Genomic DNA, 22,033 nt, shown 5'->3' with positions numbered 1-22,033 from the left:
AAGTGTACAACCTTTATTAGAGTGATTATTAAAAACACATAAAATGGAACAGGTACAAACAGATAAAAATAGGCGGCTCAAAAAAGTGGTATAAAGCTGAATAGCAGTGTTGATAACAATTGATTGGACAAATGCCTAAATGGATATATATAAAAAGCCTGCTGTAAAGTCATGTAAAAATGACCACTATATGAACAGGTCTACCCACAGAGCTGTGCACCAGTGTAATTATAAGCTAATCAAATAACTAGGGTTACCCATATAAAAATGCAAATCCACATAACAGATAAGGTGCAGTGTCACCAATACAATAAATGGGGTACTACCTTGTGGTGCACATAACTACTGCCAATGTATTTGCAGGTACCAGCCACCACAAACAATAGCCCACAGTACAGATAGGTATAACACCGCACACCATCCGCGTGGAAAAACAGGACAACCCTTACCACTGAGACCGCCACCCCAACGCCGTTTCGCATAAAGCTTCTTCAGGGAATGTATGGTAACTAATACAGACATTTCATTTATATGCCCCCAACACCAATCACAACACAGAAAATAAATAACAATAAGCATCACCTGTATGTGCTTCCTCTATCTCGCATGGCCGCCGCCAACTTGGTCCGCACTGCGCATGTCCCGGCATCTAGATGACGCGGTGCGTCCACCATGTCATCACGCACGGAGGATGTGCAGTAGGAATCCGGCCTGTGGACTTGCGAGATCTCGCATAACCACTGGTGAGAGTGCGCGCCTGCGCACATCCCGCCAGGTCCGCGTATTGGCCATTGTATGTGAGGGCAAACAGGCAGGAAATTAGCCATCACTATAGACATCATAAATGTGCAATATAATATGTTACATTCGCAATATGTTTCAAGTGAAACATAAATAACTATCTAGTTCATCCTATTTAAAAGATAAAGTGCAAAATAATTATGAGAAGGGGAAAAACAGTGCTTGAGTGCTACAAAAAAATGTGCAAACCGGTGAACACACGTGACATGCTAAATCTCAAAGAAAATATAATACTAAGTGTGTCAATAAATATCATAGTTCAAATATATTAATATATGTGCATATAAATAAAATACATATAAATATATCTATAAAAAATTTGTAGAAAAAATTCATAATAAAGAATTTTAATTATAAACATATGTGTAAAATGTGCAATTCATATATAATATTATACAAGGTGATAGATGTATAGTGAGATTATTAAAAAACAAATATTCTATATGTAATCCATATGTGTAACATACGTAAAGATAATTGAAACCACTATTGTATATATAAAAAAATATATGCGAGAAAAATTTCCTAAGATTAAACGTCCGACACCAAAACACATTTTTTCGGAGGCCAAAGGCACATATATACATGTTCCGTATTCGTGATACTTTATCACCTTGATGAATCTGGGGAGCAATTATACACAAAACAGGTGATAAAACACTACAACCATCCACAATACAACACAAAAAAAAAAAAAAAAAAATCTTCGCTCCGATAACCTCTTTCCTTAAAGCGATTCTCAAGATCTTTAGCTTGTTGTTCAAAAAATTCTTCAGTTGAACATATCCTCCTCAGACGGAGGAATTGACCTGTAGGGATGTTGCCAATTAATGGTCTTGGATGGGATGAGGATGCATGTAGCAATGAATTGGTCGAGGTCTTTTTCCTAAAGACATTGGAGGAAATATATCCATCATTATCCACATTCAAAGACACATCGAGGAAATCCATATTTGTTCTCCCACTCTTGTATGTCAATTTAATGTTGTATGGGTTGTTGTTCAAAATCCCCATGAATATGGATAATTCTTCTTCACTCCCGTGCCACAAAAAGAGCACGTCGTCTATAAAACGACCCCATAGTGATATTTTTTCTATCATGGGCATCGGATCAATCATGAAGATCCTCCTCTCCCACAACCCCAGGAAAATATTAGCATAAGAGGGCGCACAAGACGCCCCAATTGCTGTCCCCTGGAGTTGCAGGTAGAGGAGGTCCTTAAATAAGAAAAAATTGTGAGTAAGTGCATACTGTAGTAAGTCCAGTATCAACACATAAGTCCAGGTCCAGATCGGTCATAGATAAGAACACTTCAGCTGCTTCCATACCATCATGATGACGTATTGAGGTATAAAGTGATTCTATATCACATGTGACCATCAAAGCTGTTTCATCCAATTGTACTCCATCTAGCCGTTTGAGGACATCAGTTGTGTCCTTGAGATATGATGGCAAGGATTCCACGATAGGCTTGAGAAAGTGATCAATAAATCTGCAAATAGGTTCGGATAAAGAATTATTACCAGATACAATAGGTCGCCCCGGAGGGCAATCCAGCTGTTTGTGCACTTTAGGTAACAAACATAACGTTGCCACTGTCGGAAACATAGGTATAAGGCTCTCCACCTGTTTTTGAGACAATATACCTTTCATACGGGCTTCATCCAAGATGGTAAACAATTCCCCTTTGAATTTCTCCAAGGGGATAAAGGTCAACCTCTTGTAACACACTCCATCCCGCAATTGTCGCAATGCCTCCTTCTCATACATGGATCTGGGCCAAAGGACGACATTGCCCCCTTTGTCAGAGGGTTTGATCACAATGTCGTCCATTTTTCCCAGGTCCATGAGAGCCCGACGTTGCTTAAATGTCAAATTGTCATGTGCTCTCGTATTAGGAATTTTTTCAAATTCTGCTGTCACCAATTGCACAAACATTGGGGCAGAGAGACAGAGGTGGAAACGATTTAGAAGGTAATAGTAAGTTTGAAGGAAACTTACCTGTTTGTGGATTTTCCTGTTCCTCCAAGAGAGAATTAAGTACATTAACAACCGCGATATCTTGGGTAGTTTGGGACATTGTTCCCATCTGAGATGTATGAAATATCTTTTTGAACATTAATTTTCTAGCAAAGAGGTGTAGGTCTTTTATTGCTGTGAAGGAATCAAAAGAAGCAGCTGGTGAGAATGTTAGCCCCAGACTCAAAACCTCCTCCTGATCAGGTGTCAAAACCACATTCGATAAATTAATTACCTTGTGGTGATTGGTGGTGCTCCGAGTAATTGAACGGTCACCCATTATACCGCTGGTCTTAGTGCGGTTGCGTTGGGGATTACGCCTCCTATTTTGTCTCGGACTCCTGGCCGATACTCTTGATGAGGTGGTAGATTCCGTTCCTGTGGAAGCAACTGAAGATACAGAAGGTGACCGCATCCGATGCTCCCCATTAGATTGCTTCCACTTATAAACTTTGTTATTAGTCGCATAACTCAAATCCCGCTGGAATTTTTTGGATTTAATGGCTTTAATTTGTTTTTCCCATATTTTCAAAGACTCATCCAATTCTCTCTTAAAAGTAACAAATTCTTCATCCGAGACTGCACCCTTGATATCATTTTCAACTTTCTCAATTTGTATACTGAGCGCTGTTAAAGTCTGAGTATTATAATCCATAATGGTCATCATAAAAATTTTTGAACAATTATTGCACGCCTCCTCCCATTTCTTAGCACACTCTTCATTATCCAAACTAAATGAGGGATAGGTTTGTACTCGCAGGCCTCTAGGGATAAGGGATTTGGCTACATAATTCGCTAATGAAGTTCGATTCCACCATACCTTCATCTGACGATGAATCAAATTCCGAAGGGAATATTTCAAATCCCTAATATTGCACTGATCCGTTTCCAAACTGCCCGACACTTTTCCAGAAAATAAAATATTAGCTTGCTCCATCCAGGATGCTTCATGGGCCTGAAAATCCATATCAGGAAAATCCTTCTGTAAATATACAGGAAAAATATAACCAACCAACAAATGGGCTTTAGGTAAATCAAAAGAAAGGAACCAATGTCTCTGTGTATCACAAATTACCAAAGTCACAACATATAACCACAGAGACAGTCATTATGCAAAAAGTGTACAACCTTTATTAGAGTGATTATTAAAAACACATAAAATGGAACAGGTACAAACAGATAAAAATAGGCGGCTCAAAAAAGTGGTATAAAGCTGAATAGCAGTGTTGATAACAATTGATTGGACAAATGCCTAAATGGATATATATAAAAAGCCTGCTGTAAAGTAATGTAAAAATGATCAATATATGAACAGGTCTACCCACAGAGCTGTGCACCAGTGTAATTATAAGCTAATCATATAACTAGGGTTACCCATATAAAAATGCAAATCCACATAACAGATAAGGTGCAGTGTCACCAATACAATAAATGGGGTACTACCTTGTGGTGCACATAACTACTGCCAATGTATTGGCAGGTACCAGCCACCACAAACAATAGCCCACAGTACAGATAGGTATAACACCGCACACCATCCGCGTGGAAAAACAGGACAACCCTTACCACTGAGACCGCCATCCCAATGCTGTTTCGCATAAAGCTTCTTCAGGGAATGTATGGTAACTAATACAGACATTTCATTTATATGCCCCCAACACCAATCACAACACAGAAAATAAATAACAATAAGCATCACCTGTATGTGCTTCCTCTATCTCGCATGGCCGCCGCCAACTTGGACCGCACTGCGCATGTCCCGGCGTCTAGATGACGCGGTGCGTCCACCACGTCATCACGCACGGAGGATGTGCAGTAGGAATCCGGCCTGTGGACTTGCGAGATCTCGCATAACCACTGGTGAGAGTGCGCACCTGCGCACATCCCGCCAGGTCCGCGTATTGGCCATTGTATGTGAGGGCAAACAGGCAGGAAATTAGCCATCACTATAGACATCATAAATGTGCAATATAATATGTTACATTCGCAATAAGTTTCAAGTGAAACATAAATAACTATCTAGTTCATCCTATTTAAAAGATAAAGTGCAAAATAATTATGAGAAGGGGAAAAACAGTGCTTGAGTGCTACAAAAAAATGTGCAAACCGGTGAACACACGTGACATGCTAAATCTCAAAGAAAATATAATACTAAGTGTGTCAATAAATATCATAGTTCAAATATATTAATATATGTGCATATAAATAAAATACATATAAATATATAAAAAATTAGTAGAAAAAAATTCATAATAAAGAATTTTAATTATAAACATATGTGTAAAATGTGCAATTCATATATAATATTATACAAGGTGATAGATGTATAGTGAGATTATTAAAAAACAAATATTCTATATGTAATCCATATGTGTAACATACGTAAAGATAATTGAAACCACTATTGTATATATAAAAAAATATATGCGAGAAAAATTTCCTAAGATTAAACGTCCGACACCAAAACACATTTTTTCGGAGGCCAAAGGCACATATATACATGTTCCGTATTCGTGATCCTTTATCACCTTGATGAATATGGGGAGCAATTATACACAAAACAGGTGATAAAACACTACAACCATCCACAATACAACACAAAAAAAAAAAAAAAAAAAAAACATTATATAGACCACTAAACATAAGGGGACAATCACATAACTCACCTAACCAAAACAAGGGGGTATACAACAGAATATAAAAACATTAAAACCATAAATTGAAAATTAAAAACTGGATCAGTATACGCATATGAATATATGAGTAATTCATTTCAAAAAGGGGGCAAAGCTATTATAGTCATTTAAACCATATGTAATGAATCTTCTAGTCTTTGTGTTACTAAGACATCAGCCACTAGGAGTCAGGATAGGTCAGTTGGTAAACACATATTCTGTGATTTTCTTGATCGCTTCAACCTTTTCTTCTTTTATAGTAGAGAATTTATGTGATTTCTTTTGTGTGTGACTAGAGAATTGCTCTCACAGAGCCTGGATAGCTCAGTCGGTAGAGCATCAGACTTTTTTTTATCTGAGGGTCCAGGGTTCAAGTCCATGTTCAGGCGAAATGTTCACTACATGGCATTGTGATAATAAGTGTGATGTTTTTGACCACAAACTGTTTCATAGTAATGAATCTTCTAGTCTTTGTGTCACTAAGACATCAACCACTAGGAGTCAGGATAGCTCAGTTGGTAAACACATATTCTGTCATTTTCTTGATCTTTTCAACCTTTTCTTCTTTTATAGTAGAGAATTTATGTGATTTTTTTTGTGTGTGACTAGAGAATTGCTCTCACAGAGCCTGAATAGCTCAGTCAGTAGAGCATCAGACTTTTAATCTTAGGGTCCAGGGTTTAAGTTCCTGTTCAGGCAAAATGTTCACTACATGGTATTTTGATAATAAGTGTGATGTTTTTGACTACAAACTGTTTCATAGTAATGAATCTTCAAGTCTTCATGTTACTAAGACATCAACCACTAGGAGTCAGGATAGCTCAGTTGGTAAACACATATTCTGTGGTTTTCTTGATCTTTTCAACATTTTCTTCTTTTATGGTAGAGAATTTATGTGATTTTTTTTTGTGTGATTAGAAAAATGCTCTCACAGAGCCTGGATAGCTCAGTCAGTAGAGCATCAGACTTTTAATCTGAGGGTCCATGGTTCAAGTCCCTGTTCAGGCGAAATGTTCACTATAAGGCATTGTGATAATAAGTGTGATGTTTTTGACCACAAACTGTTTCATAGTATTTTATCTTCTAGTCTTTGTGTTACTAAGACATCAATCACTAGGAGTCAGGATAGTTCAGTTGGTAAACACATATTCTGTGTTTTTCTTGATCTTTTCAACCTTGTCTTCTGTTATAGCAGAGAATTTATGTTTTTTTTTTGTGTGTGTGTGTGTGTGTGTGTGTGTGTGTGTGTGTGTGTGTGTGTGTGACTAGAAAATTGCACTCACAGAGCCTGGATAGCTCAGTCGGTAGAGCATCAGACTTTTAATCTGAGGGTCCAGGGTTCAAGTCCCTGTTCAGGCGAAATGTTCACTACATGGCATTGTGAGAATAAGTGTGCTGTTTTTTTACCACAAACTGTTTCATAGTATTTTATCTTCTAGTCTTTGTGTTACTAAGACATCAACCACTAGGAGTCAGAATAGTTCAGTTGGTAAACACATATTCTGTGTTTTTCTTGATCTTTTCAACCTTGTCTTCTTTTATAGCAGAGAATTTATGTTATTTGTTTTTTGTGTGTGACTAGAAAATTGAGCTCACAGAGCCTGGATAGCTCAGTCGGTAGAGCATCAGACTTTTAATCTGAGGGTCCAGGGTTCAAGTCCCTGTTGAGGTGAAATGTTCACTACATGGCATTGTGAGAATAAGTGTGATGTTTTTGACCACAAACTGTTTCATTGTAATGAATCTTCTAGTCTTTGTGTTACTAAGACATCAACCACTAGGAGTCAGGATAGCTCAGTTGGTAAACACATATTTTGTGGTTTTCTTGATCTTTTCAACATTTTCTTCTTTTATAGAAGAGAATTTATGTGATTTTTTTTGTGTGACTAGAAAAATGCTCTCACAGAGCCTGGATAGCTCAATTGGTAGAGCATCAGACTTTTAATCTGAGGGTACATGTTTCAAGTCCCTGTTCAGGCGAAATGTTCACTATAAGGCATTCTGATAATAAGTGTGATGTTTTTGACCACAAACTGTTTCATTGTAATGAATCTTCTAGTCTTTGTGTTACTAAGACATCAACCACTAGGAGTCAGGATAGTTCAGTTGGTAAACACATATTCTGTGTTTTTCTTGATCTTTTCAACCTTGTCTTCTTTTATAGCAGAGAATTTATGTTATTTGTTTTTTGTGTGTGACTAGAGAATTGCTCTCACAGAGCCTGGATAGCTCAGTCGGTAGAGCATCAGACTATTTATCTGAGGGTCCAGGGTTCAAGTCCCTGTTCAGACAAAATATTCACTACATGGTATTTTGATAATAAGTGTAATGTTTTTGACCACAAACTGTTTCATAGTAATGAATCTTCTAGTCTTTGTGTTACTAAGACATCAACCACTAGGAGTCAGGATAGTTCAGTTGGTAAACACATATTCTGTGTTTTTCTTGATCTTTTCAACCTTGTCTTCTTTTATAGCAGAGAATTTAGGTTATTTGTTTTTTGTGTGTGGCTAGAAAATTGCTCTCACAGAGCCTGGATAGCTCAGTCGGTAGAACATCAGACTTTTAATCTGAGGGTCCAGGGTTCAAGTCCCTGTTCAGGCGAAATGTTCACTACATGGCATTGTGAGAATAAGTGTGATGTTTTTTACCACAAACTGTTCCATAGTAATGAATCTACTAGTCTTTGTGTTACTAAGACATCAACCACTAGGAGTCAGGATAGCTCAGTTGGTAAACACATATTCTGTGGTTTTCTTGATCTTTTCAACCTTGTCTTCTTTTATAGCAGAGAATTTAGGTTATTTGTTTTTTGTGTGTGGCTAGAAAATTGCTCTCACAGAGCCTGGATAGCTCAGTCGGTAGAGCATCATACTTTTAATCTGAGGTTCCAGGGTACAAGTCCCTGTTCAGGCAAAATGTTCACTATATGGCATTGTGAGAATAAGTGTGATGTTTTTGACCACAAACTGTTTCATAGTATTTTATCTTCTAGTCTTTGTGTTACTAAGACATCAACCACTAGGAGTCAGGATAGCTCAGTTGGTAAACACATATTTTGTGGTTTTCTTGATCTTTTCAACATTTTCTTCTTTTATAGAAGAGAATTTATGTGATTTTTTTGTGTGACTAGAAAAATGCTCTCACAGAGCCTGGATAGCTCAATCGGTAGAGCATCAGACTTTTAATCTGAGGGTACGTGGTTCAAGTCCCTGTTCAGGCGAAATGTTCACTATAAGGCATTGTGATAATAAGTGTGATGTTTTTGACCACAAACTGTTTCAGTGTAATGAATCTTCTAGTCTTTGTGTTACTAAGACATCAACCACTAGGAGTCAGGATAGCTCAGTTGGTAAACACATACTTTGTGGTTTTCTTGATCTTTTCAACATTTTCTTCTTTTATAGAAGAGAATTTATGTGATTATTTTTTGTGTGACTAGAAGAATGCTTGCACAGAGCCTGGATAGCTCAGTCGGTAGAGCATCAGACTTTTAATCAGAGGGTCCAGGGTTCAAGTCCCTGTTCAGGTGAAATGTTCACTATAAGGCATTGTGATAATAAGTGTGATGTTTTTGACCACAAACTGTTCCATAGTAATGAATCTACTAGTCTTTGTGTTACTAAAACATCAACCACTAGGAGTCAGGATAGCTCAGTTGGTAAACACATATTCTGTGGTTTTCTTGATCTTTTCAACCTTTTCTTCTTTTATAGTAGAGAATTTATGTGATTTTTTTTTGTGTGTGACTAGAGAATTGCCCTCACAGAGCCTGAATAGCTCAGTCGGTAGAGCATCAGACTTTTAATCTTAGGGTCCAGGGTTCAAGTCCCTGTTCAGGCGAAATGTTCACTACATGGTATTTTGATAATAAGAGTGATGTTTTTGAGCACAAACTGTTTCATAGTAATGAATCTTCTAGTCTTTGTGTTACTAAGACATCAACCACTAGGAGTCAGGATAGCTCAGTTGGTAAACACATATTCTGTGGTTTTCTTGATCTTTTCAACATTTTCTTCTTTTATGGTAGAGAATTTATGTAATTTTTTTTTTGTGTGTGACTAGACGAATGCTCTCACAGAGCCTGGATAGCTCAGTCGGTAGAGCATCAGACTTTTAATCTGAGGGTCCAGGGTTCAATTCTCTGTTCAGGTGAAATGTTCACTATAAGGCATTGTGAGAATAAGTGTGATGTTTTTGACCACAAACTGTTTCATTGTAATGAATCTTCTAGTCTTTGTGTTACTAAGACATCAACCACTAGGAGTCAGGATAGTTCAGTTGGTAAACACATATTCTGTGTTTTTCTTGATCTTTTCAACCTTGTATTCTTTTATAGCAGAGAATTTATGTTTTTTTTTTTTTTTTTGTGTGTGTGTGTGTGTGTGTGTGTATGTGTGTGTGTGACTAGAAAATTGCACTCACAGAGCCTGGATAGCTCAGTCGGTAGAGCATCAGACTTTTAATCTGAGGGTCCAGGGTTCAAGTCCCTGTTCAGGCGAAATGTTCACTACATGGCATTGTGAGAATAAGTGTGCTGTTTTTTTTTACCACAAACTGTTTCATAGTATTTTATCTTCTAGTCTTTGTGTTACTAAGACATCAACCACTAGGAGTCAGGATAGTTCAGTTGGTAAACACATATTCTGTGTTTTTCTTGATCTTTTCAACCTTGTCTTCTTTTATAGCAGAGAATTTACGTTATTTGTTTTTTGTGTGTGACTAGAAAATTGAGCTCACAGAGCCTGGATAGCTCAGTCGGTAGAGCATCAGACTTTTAATCTGAGGGTCCAGGGTTCAAGTCCCTGTTCAGGCGAAATGTTCACTACATGGCATTGTGAGAATAAGTGTGATGTTTTTGACCACAAACTGTTTCATTGTAATGAATCTTCTAGTCTTTGTGTTACTAAGACATCAACCACTAGGAGTCAGGATAGTTCAGTTGGTAAACACATATTCTGTGTTTTTCTTGATCTTTTCAACCTTGTCTTCTTTTATAGCAGAGAATTTATGTTATTTGTTTTTTGTGTGTGACTAGAGAATTGCTCTCACAGAGCCTGGATAGCTCAGTCGGTAGAGCATCAGACTATTTATCTGAGGGTCCAGGGTTCAAGTCCCTGTTCAGACAAAATATTCACTACATGGTATTTTGATAATAAGTGTAATGTTTTTGACCACAAACTGTTTCATAGTAATGAATCTACTAGTCTTTGTGTTACTAAAACATCAACCACTAGGAGTCAGGATAGCTCAGTTGGTAAACACATATTCTGTGGTTTTCTTGATCTTTTCAACCTTTTCTTCTTTTATAGTAGAGAATTTATGTGATTTTTTTTTGTGTGTGACTAGAGAATTGCCCTCACAGAGCCTGAATAGCTCAGTCGGTAGAGCATCAGACTTTTAATCTTAGGGTCCAGGGTTCAAGTCCCTGTTCAGGCGAAATGTTCACTACATGGTATTTTGATAATAAGAGTGATGTTTTTGAGCACAAACTGTTTCATAGTAATGAATCTTCTAGTCTTTGTGTTACTAAGACATCAACCACTAGGAGTCAGGATAGCTCAGTTGGTAAACACATATTCTGTGGTTTTCTTGATCTTTTCAACATTTTCTTCTTTTATGGTAGAGAATTTATGTAATTTTTTTTTGTGTGTGACTAGACGAATGCTCTCACAGAGCCTGGATAGCTCAGTCGGTAGAGCATCAGACTTTTAATCTGAGGGTCCAGGGTTCAATTCTCTGTTCAGGTGAAATGTTCACTATAAGGCATTGTGAGAATAAGTGTGATGTTTTTGACCACAAACTGTTTCATTGTAATGAATCTTCTAGTCTTTGTGTTACTAAGACATCAACCACTAGGAGTCAGGATAGTTCAGTTGGTAAACACATATTCTGTGTTTTTCTTGATCTTTTCAACCTTGTATTCTTTTATAGCAGAGAATTTATGTTTTTTTTTTTTTTTTTGTGTGTGTGTGTGTGTGTGTGTGTATGTGTGTGTGTGACTAGAAAATTGCACTCACAGAGCCTGGATAGCTCAGTCGGTAGAGCATCAGACTTTTAATCTGAGGGTCCAGGGTTCAAGTCCCTGTTCAGGCGAAATGTTCACTACATGGCATTGTGAGAATAAGTGTGCTGTTTTTTTTTACCACAAACTGTTTCATAGTATTTTATCTTCTAGTCTTTGTGTTACTAAGACATCAACCACTAGGAGTCAGGATAGTTCAGTTGGTAAACACATATTCTGTGTTTTTCTTGATCTTTTCAACCTTGTCTTCTTTTATAGCAGAGAATTTACGTTATTTGTTTTTTGTGTGTGACTAGAAAATTGAGCTCACAGAGCCTGGATAGCTCAGTCGGTAGAGCATCAGACTTTTAATCTGAGGGTCCAGGGTTCAAGTCCCTGTTCAGGCGAAATGTTCACTACATGGCATTGTGAGAATAAGTGTGATGTTTTTGACCACAAACTGTTTCATTGTAATGAATCTTCTAGTCTTTGTGTTACTAAGACATCAACCACTAGGAGTCAGGATAGTTCAGTTGGTAAACACATATTCTGTGTTTTTCTTGATCTTTTCAACCTTGTCTTCTTTTATAGCAGAGAATTTATGTTATTTGTTTTTTGTGTGTGACTAGAGAATTGCTCTCACAGAGCCTGGATAGCTCAGTCGGTAGAGCATCAGACTATTTATCTGAGGGTCCAGGGTTCAAGTCCCTGTTCAGACAAAATATTCACTACATGGTATTTTGATAATAAGTGTAATGTTTTTGACCACAAACTGTTTCATAGTAATGAATCTTCTAGTCTTTGTGTTACTAAGACATCAACCACTAGGAGTCAGGATAGTTCAGTTGGTAAACACATATTCTGTGTTTTTCTTGATCTTTTCAACCTTGTCTTCTTTTATAGCAGAGAATTTAGGTTATTTGTTTTTTGTGTGTGGCTAGAAAATTGCTCTCACAGAGCCTGGATAGCTCAGTCGGTAGAACATCAGACTTTTAATCTGAGGGTCCAGGGTTCAAGTCCCTGTTCAGGCGAAATGTTCACTACATGGCATTGTGAGAATAAGTGTGATGTTTTTTACCACAAACTGTTCCATAGTAATGAATCTACTAGTCTTTGTGTTACTAAGACATCAACCACTAGGAGTCAGGATAGCTCAGTTGGTAAACACATATTCTGTGGTTTTCTTGATCTTTTCAACATTTTCTTCTTTTATGGTAGAGAATTTATGTGATTTTTTTTTGTGTGTGACTAGAGAATTGCCCTCACAGAGCCTGAATAGCTCAGTCGGTAGAGCATCAGACTTTTAATCTTAGGGTCCAGGGTTCAAGTCCCTGTTCAGGCGAAATGTTCACTACATGGTATTTTGATAATAAGAGTGATGTTTTTGAGCACAAACTGTTTCATAGTATTTTATCTTCTAGTCTTTGTGTTACTAAGACATCAATCACTAGGAGTCAGGATAGTTCAGTTGGTAAACACATATTCTGTGTTTTTCTTGATCTTTTCAACCTTGTCTTCTTTTATAGCAGAGAATTTATGGGTTTTTTTTTGTATGTGTGTGTGTGTGTATGTGTGTGTGTGTGTGTGTGTGAGACTAGAAAATTGCACTCCCCAAGCCTGGATAGCTCAGTCGGTAGAGCATCAGACTTTTAATCTGAGGTTCCAGGGTACAAGTCCCTGTTCAGGCAAAATGTTCACTATATGGCATTGTGAGAATAAGTGTGATGTTTTTGACCACAAACTGTTTCATAGTATTTTATCTTCTAGTCTTTGTGTTACTAAGACATCAACCACTAGGAGTCAGGATAGCTCAGTTGGTAAACACATATTTTGTGGTTTTCTTGATCTTTTCAACATTTTCTTCTTTTATAGAAGAGAATTTATGTGATTTTTTTGTGTGACTAGAAAAATGCTCTCACAGAGCCTGGATAGCTCAATCGGTAGAGCATCAGACTTTTAATCTGAGGGTACGTGGTTCAAGTCCCTGTTCAGGCGAAATGTTCACTATAAGGCATTGTGATAATAAGTGTGATGTTTTTGACCACAAACTGTTTCAGTGTAATGAATCTTCTAGTCTTTGTGTTACTAAGACATCAACCACTAGGAGTCAGGATAGCTCAGTTGGTAAACACATACTTTGTGGTTTTCTTGATCTTTTCAACATTTTCTTCTTTTATAGAAGAGAATTTATGTGATTATTTTTTGTGTGACTAGAAGAATGCTTGCACAGAGCCTGGATAGCTCAGTCGGTAGAGCATCAGACTTTTAATCAGAGGGTCCAGGGTTCAAGTCCCTGTTCAGGTGAAATGTTCACTATAAGGCATTGTGATAATAAGTGTGATGTTTTTGACCACAAACTGTTCCATAGTAATGAATCTACTAGTCTTTGTGTTACTAAAACATCAACCACTAGGAGTCAGGATAGCTCAGTTGGTAAACACATATTCTGTGGTTTTCTTGATCTTTTCAACCTTTTCTTCTTTTATAGTAGAGAATTTATGTGATTTTTTTTTGTGTGTGACTAGAGAATTGCCCTCACAGAGCCTGAATAGCTCAGTCGGTAGAGCATCAGACTTTTAATCTTAGGGTCCAGGGTTCAAGTCCCTGTTCAGGCGAAATGTTCACTACATGGTATTTTGATAATAAGAGTGATGTTTTTGAGCACAAACTGTTTCATAGTAATGAATCTTCTAGTCTTTGTGTTACTAAGACATCAACCACTAGGAGTCAGGATAGCTCAGTTGGTAAACACATATTCTGTGGTTTTCTTGATCTTTTCAACATTTTCTTCTTTTATGGTAGAGAATTTATGTAATTTTTTTTTTGTGTGTGACTAGACGAATGCTCTCACAGAGCCTGGATAGCTCAGTCGGTAGAGCATCAGACTTTTAATCTGAGGGTCCAGGGTTCAATTCTCTGTTCAGGTGAAATGTTCACTATAAGGCATTGTGAGAATAAGTGTGATGTTTTTGACCACAAACTGTTTCATTGTAATGAATCTTCTAGTCTTTGTGTTACTAAGACATCAACCACTAGGAGTCAGGATAGTTCAGTTGGTAAACACATATTCTGTGTTTTTCTTGATCTTTTCAACCTTGTATTCTTTTATAGCAGAGAATTTATGTTTTTTTTTTTTTTTTTGTGTGTGTGTGTGTGTGTGTGTGTATGTGTGTGTGTGACTAGAAAATTGCACTCACAGAGCCTGGATAGCTCAGTCGGTAGAGCATCAGACTTTTAATCTGAGGGTCCAGGGTTCAAGTCCCTGTTCAGGCGAAATGTTCACTACATGGCATTGTGAGAATAAGTGTGCTGTTTTTTTTTACCACAAACTGTTTCATAGTATTTTATCTTCTAGTCTTTGTGTTACTAAGACATCAACCACTAGGAGTCAGGATAGTTCAGTTGGTAAACACATATTCTGTGTTTTTCTTGATCTTTTCAACCTTGTCTTCTTTTATAGCAGAGAATTTACGTTATTTGTTTTTTGTGTGTGACTAGAAAATTGAGCTCACAGAGCCTAGATAGCTCAGTCGGTAGAGCATCAGACTTTTAATCTGAGGGTCCAGGGTTCAAGTCCCTGTTCAGGCGAAATGTTCACTACATGGCATTGTGAGAATAAGTGTGATGTTTTTGACCACAAACTGTTTCATTGTAATGAATCTTCTAGTCTTTGTGTTACTAAGACATCAACCACTAGGAGTCAGGATAGTTCAGTTGGTAAACACATATTCTGTGTTTTTCTTGATCTTTTCAACCTTGTCTTCTTTTATAGCAGAGAATTTATGTTATTTGTTTTTTGTGTGTGACTAGAGAATTGCTCTCACAGAGCCTGGATAGCTCAGTCGGTAGAGCATCAGACTATTTATCTGAGGGTCCAGGGTTCAAGTCCCTGTTCAGACAAAATATTCACTACATGGTATTTTGATAATAAGTGTAATGTTTTTGACCACAAACTGTTTCATAGTAATGAATCTACTAGTCTTTGTGTTACTAAAACATCAACCACTAGGAGTCAGGATAGCTCAGTTGGTAAACACATATTCTGTGGTTTTCTTGATCTTTTCAACCTTTTCTTCTTTTATAGTAGAGAATTTATGTGATTTTTTTTTGTGTGTGACTAGAGAATTGCCCTCACAGAGCCTGAATAGCTCAGTCGGTAGAGCATCAGACTTTTAATCTTAGGGTCCAGGGTTCAAGTCCCTGTTCAGGCGAAATGTTCACTACATGGTATTTTGATAATAAGAGTGATGTTTTTGAGCACAAACTGTTTCATAGTAATGAATCTTCTAGTCTTTGTGTTACTAAGACATCAACCACTAGGAGTCAGGATAGCTCAGTTGGTAAACACATATTCTGTGGTTTTCTTGATCTTTTCAACATTTTCTTCTTTTATGGTAGAGAATTTATGTAATTTTTTTTTTGTGTGTGACTAGAGGAATTCTCTCACAGAGCCTGGATAGCTCAGTCGGTAGAGCATCAGACTTTTAATCTGAGGGTCCAGGGTTCAATTCTCTGTTCAGGTGAAATGTTCACTATAAGGCATTGTGAGAATAAGTGTGATGTTTTTGACCACAAACTGTTTCATTGTAATGAATCTTCTAGTCTTTGTGTTACTAAGACATCAACCACTAGGAGTCAGGATAGTTCAGTTGGTAAACACATATTCTGTGTTTTTCTTGATCTTTTCAACCTTGTATTCTTTTATAGCAGAGAATTTATGTTTTTTTTTTTTTTTTTGTGTGTGTGTGTGTGTGTGTGTGTATGTGTGTGTGTGACTAGAAAATTGCACTCACAGAGCCTGGATAGCTCAGTCGGTAGAGCATCAGACTTTTAATCTGAGGGTCCAGGGTTCAAGTCCCTGTTCAGGCGAAATGTTCACTACATGGCATTGTGAGAATAAGTGTGCTGTTTTTTTTTACCACAAACTGTTTCATAGTATTTTATCTTCTAGTCTTTGTGTTACTAAGACATCAACCACTAGGAGTCAGGATAGTTCAGTTGGTAAACACATATTCTGTGTTTTTCTTGATCTTTTCAACCTTGTCTTCTTTTATAGCAGAGAATTTACGTTATTTGTTTTTTGTGTGTGACTAGAAAATTGAGCTCACAGAGCCTGGATAGCTCAGTCGGTAGAGCATCAGACTTTTAATCTGAGGGTCCAGGGTTCAAGTCCCTGTTCAGGCGAAATGTTCACTACATGGCATTGTGAGAATAAGTGTGATGTTTTTGACCACAAACTGTTTCATTGTAATGAATCTTCTAGTCTTTGTGTTACTAAGACATCAACCACTAGGAGTCAGGATAGTTCAGTTGGTAAACACATATTCTGTGTTTTTCTTGATCTTTTCAACCTTGTCTTCTTTTATAGCAGAGAATTTATGTTATTTGTTTTTTGTGTGTGACTAGAGAATTGCTCTCACAGAGCCTGGATAGCTCAGTCGGTAGAGCATCAGACTATTTATCTGAGGGTCCAGGGTTCAAGTCCCTGTTCAGACAAAATATTCACTACATGGTATTTTGATAATAAGTGTAATGTTTTTGACCACAAACTGTTTCATAGTAATGAATCTTCTAGTCTTTGTGTTACTAAGACATCAACCACTAGGAGTCAGGATAGTTCAGTTGGTAAACACATATTCTGTGTTTTTCTTGATCTTTTCAACCTTGTCTTCTTTTATAGCAGAGAATTTAGGTTATTTGTTTTTTGTGTGTGGCTAGAAAATTGCTCTCACAGAGCCTGGATAGCTCAGTCGGTAGAACATCAGACTTTTAATCTGAGGGTCCAGGGTTCAAGTCCCTGTTCAGGCGAAATGTTCACTACATGGCATTGTGAGAATAAGTGTGATGTTTTTTACCACAAACTGTTCCATAGTAATGAATCTACTAGTCTTTGTGTTACTAAGACATCAACCACTAGGAGTCAGGATAGCTCAGTTGGTAAACACATATTCTGTGGTTTTCTTGATCTTTTCAACATTTTCTTCTTTTATGGTAGAGAATTTATGTGATTTTTTTTTGTGTGTGACTAGAGAATTGCCCTCACAGAGCCTGAATAGCTCAGTCGGTAGAGCATCAGACTTTTAATCTTAGGGTCCAGGGTTCAAGTCCCTGTTCAGGCGAAATGTTCACTACATGGTATTTTGATAATAAGAGTGATGTTTTTGAGCACAAACTGTTTCATAGTATTTTATCTTCTAGTCTTTGTGTTACTAAGACATCAATCACTAGGAGTCAGGATAGTTCAGTTGGTAAACACATATTCTGTGTTTTTCTTGATCTTTTCAACCTTGTCTTCTTTTATAGCAGAGAATTTATGGGTTTTTTTTTGTATGTGTGTGTGTGTGTATGTGTGTGTGTGTGTGTGTGAGACTAGAAAATTGCACTCCCCAAGCCTGGATAGCTCAGTCGGTAGAGCATCAGACTTTTAATCTGAGGTTCCAGGGTACAAGTCCCTGTTCAGGCAAAATGTTCACTATATGGCATTGTGAGAATAAGTGTGATGTTTTTGACCACAAACTGTTTCATAGTATTTTATCTTCTAGTCTTTGTGTTACTAAGACATCAACCACTAGGAGTCAGGATAGCTCAGTTGGTAAACACATATTTTGTGGTTTTCTTGATCTTTTCAACATTTTCTTCTTTTATAGAAGAGAATTTATGTGATTTTTTTGTGTGACTAGAAAAATGCTCTCACAGAGCCTGGATAGCTCAATCGGTAGAGCATCAGACTTTTAATCTGAGGGTACGTGGTTCAAGTCCCTGTTCAGGCGAAATGTTCACTATAAGGCATTGTGATAATAAGTGTGATGTTTTTGACCACAAACTGTTTCAGTGTAATGAATCTTCTAGTCTTTGTGTTACTAAGACATCAACCACTAGGAGTCAGGATAGCTCAGTTGGTAAACACATACTTTGTGGTTTTCTTGATCTTTTCAACATTTTCTTCTTTTATAGAAGAGAATTTATGTGATTATTTTTTGTGTGACTAGAAGAATGCTTGCACAGAGCCTGGATAGCTCAGTCGGTAGAGCATCAGACTTTTAATCAGAGGGTCCAGGGTTCAAGTCCCTGTTCAGGTGAAATGTTCACTATAAGGCATTGTGATAATAAGTGTGATGTTTTTGACCACAAACTGTTCCATAGTAATGAATCTACTAGTCTTTGTGTTACTAAAACATCAACCACTAGGAGTCAGGATAGCTCAGTTGGTAAACACATATTCTGTGGTTTTCTTGATCTTTTCAACCTTTTCTTCTTTTATAGTAGAGAATTTATGTGATTTTTTTTTGTGTGTGACTAGAGAATTGCCCTCACAGAGCCTGAATAGCTCAGTCGGTAGAGCATCAGACTTTTAATCTTAGGGTCCAGGGTTCAAGTCCCTGTTCAGGCGAAATGTTCACTACATGGTATTTTGATAATAAGAGTGATGTTTTTGAGCACAAACTGTTTCATAGTAATGAATCTTCTAGTCTTTGTGTTACTAAGACATCAACCACTAGGAGTCAGGATAGCTCAGTTGGTAAACACATATTCTGTGGTTTTCTTGATCTTTTCAACATTTTCTTCTTTTATGGTAGAGAATTTATGTAATTTTTTTTTTGTGTGTGACTAGACGAATGCTCTCACAGAGCCTGGATAGCTCAGTCGGTAGAGCATCAGACTTTTAATCTGAGGGTCCAGGGTTCAATTCTCTGTTCAGGTGAAATGTTCACTATAAGGCATTGTGAGAATAAGTGTGATGTTTTTGACCACAAACTGTTTCATTGTAATGAATCTTCTAGTCTTTGTGTTACTAAGACATCAACCACTAGGAGTCAGGATAGTTCAGTTGGTAAACACATATTCTGTGTTTTTCTTGATCTTTTCAACCTTGTATTCTTTTATAGCAGAGAATTTATGTTTTTTTTTTTTTTTTTGTGTGTGTGTGTGTGTGTGTGTGTGTGTGTGTGTGACTAGAAAATTGCACTCACAGAGCCTGGATAGCTCAGTCGGTAGAGCATCAGACTTTTAATCTGAGGGTCCAGGGTTCAAGTCCCTGTTCAGGCGAAATGTTCACTACATGGCATTGTGAGAATAAGTGTGCTGTTTTTTTTTCACACAAACTGTTTCATAGTATTTTATCTTCTAGTCTTTGTGTTACTAAGACATCAACCACTAGGAGTCAGGATAGTTCAGTTGGTAAACACATATTCTGTGTTTTTCTTGATCTTTTCAACCTTGTCTTCTTTTATAGCAGAGAATTTACGTTATTTGTTTTTTGTGTGTGACTAGAAAATTGAGCTCACAGAGCCTGGATAGCTCAGTCGGTAGAGCATCAGACTTTTAATCTGAGGGTCCAGGGTTCAAGTCCCTGTTCAGGCGAAATGTTCACTACATGGCATTGTGAGAATAAGTGTGATGTTTTTGACCACAAACTGTTTCATTGTAATGAATCTTCTAGTCTTTGTGTTACTAAGACATCAACCACTAGGAGTCAGGATAGTTCAGTTGGTAAACACATATTCTGTGTTTTTCTTGATCTTTTCAACCTTGTCTTCTTTTATAGCAGAGAATTTATGTTATTTGTTTTTTGTGTGTGACTAGAGAATTGCTCTCAACAGAGCCTGGATAGCTCAGTCGGTAGAGCATCAGACTATTTATCTGAGGGTCCAGGGTTCAAGTCCCTGTTCAGACAAAATATTCACTACATGGTATTTTGATAATAAGTGTAATGTTTTTGACCACAAACTGTTTCATAGTAATGAATCTACTAGTCTTTGTGTTACTAAAACATCAACCACTAGGAGTCAGGATAGCTCAGTTGGTAAACACATATTCTGTGGTTTTCTTGATCTTTTCAACCTTTTCTTCTTTTTATAGTAGAGAATTTATGTGATTTTTTTTTGTGTGTGACTAGAGAATTGCCCTCACAGAGCCTGAATAGCTCAGTCGGTAGAGCATCAGACTTTTAATCTTAGGGTCCAGGGTTCAAGTCCCTGTTCAGGCGAAATGTTCACTACATGGTATTTTGATAATAAGAGTGATGTTTTTGAGCACAAACTGTTTCATAGTAATGAATCTTCTAGTCTTTGTGTTACTAAGACATCAACCACTAGGAGTCAGGATAGCTCAGTTGGTAAACACATATTCTGTGGTTTTCTTGATCTTTTCAACATTTTTCTTCTTTTATGGTAGAGAATTTATGTAATTTTTTTTTTGTGTGTGACTAGACGAATGCTCTCACAGAGCCTGGATAGCTCAGTCGGTAGAGCATCAGACTTTTAATCTGAGGGTCCAGGGTTCAATTCTCTGTTCAGGTGAAATGTTCACTATAAGGCAATTGTGAGAATAAGTGTGATGTTTTTGACCACAAACTGTTTCATTGTAATGAATCTTCTAGTCTTTGTGTTACTAAGACATCAACCACTAGGAGTCAGGATAGTTCAGTTGGTAAACACATATTCTGTGTTTTTTCTTGATCTTTTCAACCTTGTATTCTTTTATAGCAGAGAATTTATGTTTTTTTTTTTTTTTTTGTGTGTGTGTGTGTGTGTGTGTGTATGTGTGTGTGTGACTAGAAAATTGCACTCACAGAGCCTGGATAGCTCAGTCGGTAGAGCATCAGACTTTTAATCTGAGGGTCCAGGGTTCAAGTCCCTGTTCAGGCGAAATGTTCACTACATGGCATTGTGAGAATAAGTGTGCTGTTTTTTTTTACCACAAACTGTTTCATAGTATTTTATCTTCTAGTCTTTGTGTTACTAAGACATCAACCACTAGGAGTCAGGATAGTTCAGTTGGTAAACACATATTCTGTGTTTTTCTTGATCTTTTCAACCTTGTCTTCTTTTATAGCAGAGAATTTACGTTATTTGTTTTTTGTGTGTGACTAGAAAATTGAGCTCACAGAGCCTGGATAGCTCAGTCGGTAGAGCATCAGACTTTTAATCTGAGGGTCCAGGGTTTCAAGTCCCTGTTCAGGCGAAATGTTCACTACATGGCATTGTGAGAATAAGTGTGATGTTTTTGACCACAAACTGTTTCATTGTAATGAATCTTCTAGTCTTTGTGTTACTAAGACATCAACCACTAGGAGTCAGGATAGTTCAGTTGGTAAACACATATTCTGTGTTTTTCTTGATCTTTTCAACCTTGTCTTCTTTTATAGCAGAGAATTTATGTTATTTGTTTTTTGTGTGTGACTAGAGAATTGCTCTCACAGAGCCTGGATAGCTCAGTCGGTAGAGCATCAGACTATTTATCTGAGGGTCCAGGGTTCAAGTCCCTGTTCAGACAAAATATTCACTACATGGTATTTTGATAATAAGTGTAATGTTTTTGACCACAAACTGTTTCATAGTAATGAATCTTCTAGTCTTTGTGTTACTAAGACATCAACCACTAGGAGTCAGGATAGTTCAGTTGGTAAACACATATTCTGTGTTTTTCTTGATCTTTTCAACCTTGTCTTCTTTTATAGCAGAGAATTTAGGTTATTTGTTTTTTTGTGTGTGGCTAGAAAATTGCTCTCACAGAGCCTGGATAGCTCAGTCG

The 22,033-nt window shown here is 37.2% G+C and overlaps 27 non-coding genes across 27 annotated transcripts; all 27 read left to right on the top strand.

The window, feature by feature from the left end:
* The first annotated feature begins 6,782 nt into the window (after window positions 1-6,782).
* On the top strand, window positions 6,783-6,855 carry TRNAK-UUU (transfer RNA lysine (anticodon UUU)). The gene has a single exon. It is a non-coding gene; the product is annotated as a tRNA-Lys (tRNA).
* An 860-nt stretch (window positions 6,856-7,715) lies between these two features.
* TRNAN-AUU (transfer RNA asparagine (anticodon AUU)) lies at window positions 7,716-7,788 on the top strand. The gene has a single exon. It is a non-coding gene; the product is annotated as a tRNA-Asn (tRNA).
* Window positions 7,789-9,266: 1,478 nt separating this feature from the next.
* On the top strand, window positions 9,267-9,339 carry TRNAK-UUU (transfer RNA lysine (anticodon UUU)). Its single transcript has one exon. It is a non-coding gene; the product is annotated as a tRNA-Lys (tRNA).
* Window positions 9,340-9,924: 585 nt separating this feature from the next.
* Window positions 9,925-9,997, top strand: TRNAK-UUU (transfer RNA lysine (anticodon UUU)). The gene has a single exon. It is a non-coding gene; the product is annotated as a tRNA-Lys (tRNA).
* Window positions 9,998-10,239: 242 nt separating this feature from the next.
* On the top strand, window positions 10,240-10,312 carry TRNAK-UUU (transfer RNA lysine (anticodon UUU)). The gene has a single exon. It is a non-coding gene; the product is annotated as a tRNA-Lys (tRNA).
* A 239-nt stretch (window positions 10,313-10,551) lies between these two features.
* Window positions 10,552-10,624, top strand: TRNAN-AUU (transfer RNA asparagine (anticodon AUU)). The gene has a single exon. It is a non-coding gene; the product is annotated as a tRNA-Asn (tRNA).
* Window positions 10,625-10,862: 238 nt separating this feature from the next.
* Window positions 10,863-10,935, top strand: TRNAK-UUU (transfer RNA lysine (anticodon UUU)). The gene has a single exon. It is a non-coding gene; the product is annotated as a tRNA-Lys (tRNA).
* Window positions 10,936-11,519: 584 nt separating this feature from the next.
* On the top strand, window positions 11,520-11,592 carry TRNAK-UUU (transfer RNA lysine (anticodon UUU)). Its single transcript has one exon. It is a non-coding gene; the product is annotated as a tRNA-Lys (tRNA).
* Window positions 11,593-11,834: 242 nt separating this feature from the next.
* On the top strand, window positions 11,835-11,907 carry TRNAK-UUU (transfer RNA lysine (anticodon UUU)). Its single transcript has one exon. It is a non-coding gene; the product is annotated as a tRNA-Lys (tRNA).
* Window positions 11,908-12,146: 239 nt separating this feature from the next.
* TRNAN-AUU (transfer RNA asparagine (anticodon AUU)) lies at window positions 12,147-12,219 on the top strand. Its single transcript has one exon. It is a non-coding gene; the product is annotated as a tRNA-Asn (tRNA).
* A 550-nt stretch (window positions 12,220-12,769) lies between these two features.
* On the top strand, window positions 12,770-12,842 carry TRNAK-UUU (transfer RNA lysine (anticodon UUU)). The gene has a single exon. It is a non-coding gene; the product is annotated as a tRNA-Lys (tRNA).
* Window positions 12,843-14,042: 1,200 nt separating this feature from the next.
* On the top strand, window positions 14,043-14,115 carry TRNAK-UUU (transfer RNA lysine (anticodon UUU)). The gene has a single exon. It is a non-coding gene; the product is annotated as a tRNA-Lys (tRNA).
* A 585-nt stretch (window positions 14,116-14,700) lies between these two features.
* Window positions 14,701-14,773, top strand: TRNAK-UUU (transfer RNA lysine (anticodon UUU)). Its single transcript has one exon. It is a non-coding gene; the product is annotated as a tRNA-Lys (tRNA).
* Window positions 14,774-15,015: 242 nt separating this feature from the next.
* Window positions 15,016-15,088, top strand: TRNAK-UUU (transfer RNA lysine (anticodon UUU)). The gene has a single exon. It is a non-coding gene; the product is annotated as a tRNA-Lys (tRNA).
* A 239-nt stretch (window positions 15,089-15,327) lies between these two features.
* On the top strand, window positions 15,328-15,400 carry TRNAN-AUU (transfer RNA asparagine (anticodon AUU)). Its single transcript has one exon. It is a non-coding gene; the product is annotated as a tRNA-Asn (tRNA).
* A 238-nt stretch (window positions 15,401-15,638) lies between these two features.
* On the top strand, window positions 15,639-15,711 carry TRNAK-UUU (transfer RNA lysine (anticodon UUU)). The gene has a single exon. It is a non-coding gene; the product is annotated as a tRNA-Lys (tRNA).
* Window positions 15,712-16,296: 585 nt separating this feature from the next.
* On the top strand, window positions 16,297-16,369 carry TRNAK-UUU (transfer RNA lysine (anticodon UUU)). The gene has a single exon. It is a non-coding gene; the product is annotated as a tRNA-Lys (tRNA).
* Window positions 16,370-16,611: 242 nt separating this feature from the next.
* TRNAK-UUU (transfer RNA lysine (anticodon UUU)) lies at window positions 16,612-16,684 on the top strand. Its single transcript has one exon. It is a non-coding gene; the product is annotated as a tRNA-Lys (tRNA).
* Window positions 16,685-16,923: 239 nt separating this feature from the next.
* TRNAN-AUU (transfer RNA asparagine (anticodon AUU)) lies at window positions 16,924-16,996 on the top strand. The gene has a single exon. It is a non-coding gene; the product is annotated as a tRNA-Asn (tRNA).
* Window positions 16,997-17,546: 550 nt separating this feature from the next.
* On the top strand, window positions 17,547-17,619 carry TRNAK-UUU (transfer RNA lysine (anticodon UUU)). The gene has a single exon. It is a non-coding gene; the product is annotated as a tRNA-Lys (tRNA).
* A 1,198-nt stretch (window positions 17,620-18,817) lies between these two features.
* Window positions 18,818-18,890, top strand: TRNAK-UUU (transfer RNA lysine (anticodon UUU)). The gene has a single exon. It is a non-coding gene; the product is annotated as a tRNA-Lys (tRNA).
* Window positions 18,891-19,473: 583 nt separating this feature from the next.
* On the top strand, window positions 19,474-19,546 carry TRNAK-UUU (transfer RNA lysine (anticodon UUU)). Its single transcript has one exon. It is a non-coding gene; the product is annotated as a tRNA-Lys (tRNA).
* A 242-nt stretch (window positions 19,547-19,788) lies between these two features.
* TRNAK-UUU (transfer RNA lysine (anticodon UUU)) lies at window positions 19,789-19,861 on the top strand. Its single transcript has one exon. It is a non-coding gene; the product is annotated as a tRNA-Lys (tRNA).
* Window positions 19,862-20,101: 240 nt separating this feature from the next.
* TRNAN-AUU (transfer RNA asparagine (anticodon AUU)) lies at window positions 20,102-20,174 on the top strand. The gene has a single exon. It is a non-coding gene; the product is annotated as a tRNA-Asn (tRNA).
* A 239-nt stretch (window positions 20,175-20,413) lies between these two features.
* TRNAK-UUU (transfer RNA lysine (anticodon UUU)) lies at window positions 20,414-20,486 on the top strand. The gene has a single exon. It is a non-coding gene; the product is annotated as a tRNA-Lys (tRNA).
* A 588-nt stretch (window positions 20,487-21,074) lies between these two features.
* On the top strand, window positions 21,075-21,147 carry TRNAK-UUU (transfer RNA lysine (anticodon UUU)). The gene has a single exon. It is a non-coding gene; the product is annotated as a tRNA-Lys (tRNA).
* A 555-nt stretch (window positions 21,148-21,702) lies between these two features.
* TRNAN-AUU (transfer RNA asparagine (anticodon AUU)) lies at window positions 21,703-21,775 on the top strand. Its single transcript has one exon. It is a non-coding gene; the product is annotated as a tRNA-Asn (tRNA).
* The last annotated feature ends 258 nt before the right edge of the window (window positions 21,776-22,033 follow it).

Source organism: Hyla sarda, chromosome 1 (assembly GCF_029499605.1).
Source record: "Hyla sarda isolate aHylSar1 chromosome 1, aHylSar1.hap1, whole genome shotgun sequence".
In the NCBI taxonomy this organism is placed as follows: Eukaryota; Metazoa; Chordata; class Amphibia; order Anura; family Hylidae; genus Hyla; species Hyla sarda.
Note: the sequence above shows the minus strand (reverse complement) of the source record. Positions and strands in the feature narration are given on the sequence as shown.